This window comes from Gossypium hirsutum, chromosome D13 (assembly GCF_007990345.1).
Source record: "Gossypium hirsutum isolate 1008001.06 chromosome D13, Gossypium_hirsutum_v2.1, whole genome shotgun sequence".
Classification (NCBI taxonomy): Eukaryota; Viridiplantae; Streptophyta; class Magnoliopsida; order Malvales; family Malvaceae; genus Gossypium; species Gossypium hirsutum.
In genome coordinates, this window is record NC_053449.1 from 27766197 (window position 1) to 27771755 (window position 5559).

The following is a 5559-nucleotide window of genomic DNA, read 5'->3' on the forward strand; positions in this document are numbered from 1 at the left end:
TATGGAAGTAACGAAACAATTATAGGAACAGTACAGAAAGAGATATTCGGGTTCTTGTGGAACAGGGCCAGAACAGTTTCTGGATTCACTGTTCCGCCTTTGGAAATTCACTATAAATTGACCAGAGATAATTAGGGGTCATACCATATATGTATGGATTCCTCTCTGAGTCTAGTTTCCATAGAAACAAACGGCATCAGTATTGAAGCTCTGTGCAGAGAGATATCCCAGTCGTAATGGGAAAAGGTCAGTGTAGTCGACCCCTGTAACATGGGAGACTTTGACTAATAAACTGTACTAGTTGGCCCGACCAAAAATTCTAGAAAAAAATCCATAGGTGGGGACATGAGTCTAGTTTCAGGGAAAAATCACAAAACTGATTTTTGAGTTGTGAAACTCAAGATATGATTTTTGAAGCGACTAGTACTCAGACTGGGCAGTGTCTGGAAAAATTTTTCAAAGTTTGTTAACATCTCGTGTCCGACTCCGGTGTCGGTCTCGGGTTCGGGGTGTTACATTTTATTGGTATCAGAGCTACGGTTTAGTCGATTCTAGGACTACCGTAATGTTTTGGGTCTAGCTATACATGCCATTTTATGTGATTACTTGATAGTGTGGTGATTTCCGACAATTGTAAATGTGTTTATTTATAGTAATGGATCCCGATCGTGACCGAGAGGTAGCTGATGATCTTGAGAGTGTAGCGCCTGCTCCCGCACAAGGGACAGTGCCGGCAAACTCTCAACCTAATGCTAGTAATCAGAATGATGAAGCTAGACAAGCATTCTATAGCGTGATGAATGATTGGTTTAACCAATACATTCGAACTAATATGGCTGTTCCACAACCTCCATTCCCGAACAAATACTACCCCCGCACCTACAATACCGCCGGTAACGGACCAAATAAGGTCACATAAGCCCCAGTTGACAGAATCTGAAAACATGGGGCTACTGAATTTAAGGCTATGGATAGCGATGATGCCGAGCAAGCTGAATTTTGGCTGGACAACACTATCCGGGTACTCGATGAGCTATCTTGTACACCCGATGAATGCCTAAAGTGTGATATCTCCTTGCTACGTGATTCTGCCTACTATTGGTGGAGTACTTTGACTTCTATTGTGCCCCGAGAGCAAGTAACTTGGGAGTTTTTCCAAACTGAGTTTCAGAAAAAGTATATCAGTCAGAGATTTGTTGATCAAAAACGGAAGGAATTTCTTGAGCTTAAGCAAGGCTCCATGTCGGTTACTGATTACGAGCGAAAATTTGTTAGACTTAGCAAATACGCTCGGGAATGTGTTTCGTCCGAAGCTGTTATGTGTAAACGCTTCGAGGATGGGCTGAATGAAGATATAAAAATGTTCGTTGGCGTTCTTGAAATACAAGAGTTCGTGGTACTTGTTGAACGAGCTTGTAAAGCCGAAGAGCTTAGAAAAGAAAAGCAAAGAGTTGATGAGGGAACTGGAGAGTTTCGTAAAACATCCTCGGGGAGGTCTCTTCAACAGACATCGAAGAGATTTCGAGATGATGCGGGCCAGTTTAGAGGCACTTCGGGCCTTTTTGGACGAGATCGTGATCGACCCCCTGTGGGTACACGAGGCACTTCGGTCGCCAGTGTTGGGAATGAACGTCGAGACAGGACGAAATGCCGATATTGCGGTAAATGGCATTCGGGGAGTTGTAGATTTCCTGACCGCTCCTGTTACAAATGCGGATCAGTGGACCACTTCATTAAAGATTGCCCGAGGTTGTCGGGACAGAATGCAAATCAGAGTGGGAGACCGGGTGCTACCACTGCTCGAGGTAGACCATCTGGAAATATGGGCAATGCTGGTGGTGGTCAGAGAGGATCTAGAGATGATATAACCAGATCCGAAGCCCGTGCGCCTGCTAGAGCTTATGCTATACGTGCCCGCGAGGATGCTTCTTCGCCTGATGTTATTACCGGTACATTCACCCTCTTTGATACTAATGTAATTGCTTTGATTGACCCCGGTTCTACTCATTCTTACAATGTGAAACCTTAGCATCCAGTAAGACTTTACCTATTGAGTCTACTGAGTTCGTAATTCGGGTGTCAAATCCCTTGGGTCGTTACGTGCTTGTCGACAAAGTGTGTAAGAAATGTCCCCTGGAAATTCGAGGTTCCTGTTTTCCAGCGGACTTGATGCTTTTGCCGTTTGATGAATTTGATGTTATCCTTGGGTTGGATTGGTTGACCGCGCATGATGCGATTGTGAATTGCAAGAGCAAGACTATTGATTTGAGGTGCGCAAATAACGAAGTAGTCCGAATTGAGTCTGCGGACTTGGAGGGGATGCCAGCTGTAATATCAGCAATGTTGGCACAGAAATATGTAAGAAAAGGGTGCGAAGCATACCTTGCATATGTGCTTGATGACAAAGAATTAGAAAAGAAACCCGAATCTGTGCCGGTGGTTTGTGAATACCCGGATGTTTTTCCGGAAGAATTACCGGGTTTACCACCTGTTCGGGAGGTAGAGTTTGGTATTGAGCTTGTACCTGGGACTACGCCGATTTCGATAGCTCCGTATCGTATGGCACCAACTGAGTTAAAGGAGTTGAAAGCTCAGTTGCAAGAACTGACGGATAGAGGTTTCGCTCGACCAAGTTTCTCACCTTGGGGTGCACCAGTATTGTTCGTGAAAAAGAAGGACGGAACCATGAGGTTGTGCATTGACTATCGTCAGCTGAATAAAGTGACGATAAAGAACAAATATCCGTTGCCGTGCATCGATGATTTGTTCGACCAACTGAAGGGAGCCTCAGTGTTCTCAAAAATAGATTTGAGATCGGGCTATTATCAGTTGCGAATTCGAGATCCAGATATTCCCAAAACTGCCTTCAGAACGAGATATGGTCACTACGAATTCTTAGTGATGCCGTTTGGGCTCACTAATGCCCCTGCGGTATTTATGGATTTGATGAATCGGATCTTCAGACCGTATTTGGATCAGTTCGTAGTTGTGTTCATTGATGACATTTTGGTCTATTCAAGAGATGAGACCGAACATGCTGGGCATCTGAGGCTAGTGCTGCAAATTTTGCGGGATAAGCAGTTATATGCTAAGTTCAGTAAGTGTGAGTTCTGGTTAAGAGAGGTTAGCTTCTTGGGTCATGTGGTATCCGTGTCGGGTATTCGAGTTGACCCGAACAAAATTTCAGCCATACTTGACTGGAAACCTCCGAGAAATATTACTGAAGTTCGGAGCTTTTTGGGGCTCGCCGGTTATTACCGACGATTTGTGAAAGGTTTCTCGATGATAGCCACACTAATGACGAAGCTACTTCAAAAGGATGTTAAGTTCGAGTGGACGGAGAAATGTCAGAAAAGTTTCAACCAACTGAAAACTCATTTGACTGAAGCTCCAATTTTGGTGCAACCCGAATCAGGTAAAGAGTTTGTCATTTATAGTGACGCATCCCTACTTGGGTTAGGTTGCGTATTGATGCAAGAAGGTCGAGTCGTGGCCTATGCGTCGAGACAATTGAAGCCACACGAGAGGAATTATCCGACCCATGATCTCGAACTAGCTGCCATCGTGTTTGCTTTAAAAATATGGCGACATTATCTGTTTGGTGAGAAGTGCCATGTATTTTCGGATCACAAAAGTCTCAAATATTTGATGACTCAACGAGACTTGAATCTGCGACAAAGACGTTGGCTTGAGTTGTTGAAAGATTACGAGCTTGTCATTGATTACCACCCGGGAAAGGCTAACGTGGTTGCGGACGCCTTAAGCCGGAAGCCATTGTTTGCTTTACGAGCGATGAACGTGCATTTGTCTGTTCTACCAACAGTGTGTTAGTAGCTGAATTAAAAGCTAAACCATTATTGACTCACCAAATTCGTGAAGCTCAGAAAGTCGATGATGAATTGGTTGCAAAACGGGCTAAGTGTTTTCCGAACGAGGAATCGGAGTTTCAAATTGATGATGATGATTGTTTGAGGATCAGAAATCGTTTGTGTGTTCCAAGGAATTCGGAACTCATTTCGATGATTCTGAACGAAGCCCATTGTAGCCGAATGTCAATTCACCCGGGGAGTACGAAAATGTACAACGATTTGAAACGTCAATTTTGGTGGCATGGTATGAAACGGGACATCTCCGACTTTGTTTCGAGATGTTTAATATGTCAACAAGTGAAAGCGGAACATCAAGTGCGTTCAGGATTACTCCAGCCGATCATGATACCCGAGTGGAAATGGGATCGAGTCACAATGGACTTTGTGTCCGGACTGCCTTGTCAGCAAGTAAGAGGGTTGCGATATGGGTTATTGTTGATAGACTGACTAAGTCGGCTCATTTCATCCCCGTACGTACGGATTTTCATTGGATAAACTAGCTGAATTATACGTTTATCAAATTGTGAGATTACACGGGGTACCTGTTTCTATCGTGTCGGATAGAGATCCGAGATTCACCTCACGATTTTGGAAGAAATTGCAAGAAGCTCTGGGTACTAAGCTGCATTTTAGCATTGCTTTTCACCCCCAAACCGATGGTCAATCCGAGCGATAATTCAGATACTTGAGGATATGTTGAGATGTTGCATCCTCGAGTTCAGTAGTTCATGGGAACGGTATTTACCTTTGATTGAATTCGCTTACAACAATAGTTTTCAATCAAGTATTAAGATGGCACCTTATGAGGCTTTGTACGGTCGTAAATGCCGTACACCATTGTTTTGGACCGAGCTCGGTGAAAGCAAAATTTTCGGAGTTGATTTGATTAGAGATGCTGAACAGAAAGTAAAGGTAATCCGTGAAAGTCTGAAGGTATCCACGGATCGTCAGAAATCGTACGCAGATTTGAAACGAAAAGACATCGAGTATCAGGTGGGAGACAAAGTGTTCCTTAAGGTTTCACCTTGGAAAAAGATACTCAGGTTCGGCCGTAAGGGCAAGTTGAGCCCAAGATTCATTGGGCCGTACGAAATCTCCGAACGAGTTGGTCCGGTTGCGTATAGATTGATTTGCCCCCGGAGCTTGAAAAGATTCATGACGTCTTTCATGTTTCGATGCTTCGACGCTATCGATCTGATCCATCGCACATAATTAGCCCATCGGAGGTTGAAATTCAAGTCGACATGAGCTATGAAGAAGAACCGATGCGTATCCTAGCTCGTGAAGTGAAGGAGTTGCGAAACAAAAGAGTTCCGCTAGTAAAGGTGTTATGGCTCAAACTCGGGATCGAGGAAGCTACTTGGGAGACCGAGAGCTCGATGAAAGAACGATACCCAAACCTATTTACCGGTAAGATTTTCGGGGACGAAAATTTCTTAAGTGGGGGAGAGTTGTGACAGCCCAAAGTTGACCCTAGTCGGAAGTGGTTTCGGACGCTAACCGAGTCACCGAAATGTTTGAATGTGATACTTATTGTGTAGAATATGTAATTATGATGTGTGAAATTTCAGCTTCAATTTTGATTTCATGTGAATTTTCATGACTTATTGGAAATTCTAATGTGATAGTCATGTGAAACTTGATGTGAAAGGACTGCATGTCAAATTCCCCCTAATGAGTAGGGCCGGCC

The 5559-nt window shown here is 43.9% G+C and overlaps 1 pseudogene; it reads left to right on the forward strand.

The window, feature by feature from the left end:
* Window positions 1–2430: 2430 nt before the first annotated feature.
* The window catches only part of LOC121224948 (uncharacterized), a 12304-nt pseudogene continuing 9175 nt past the window's right edge, over window positions 2431–5559 (forward strand).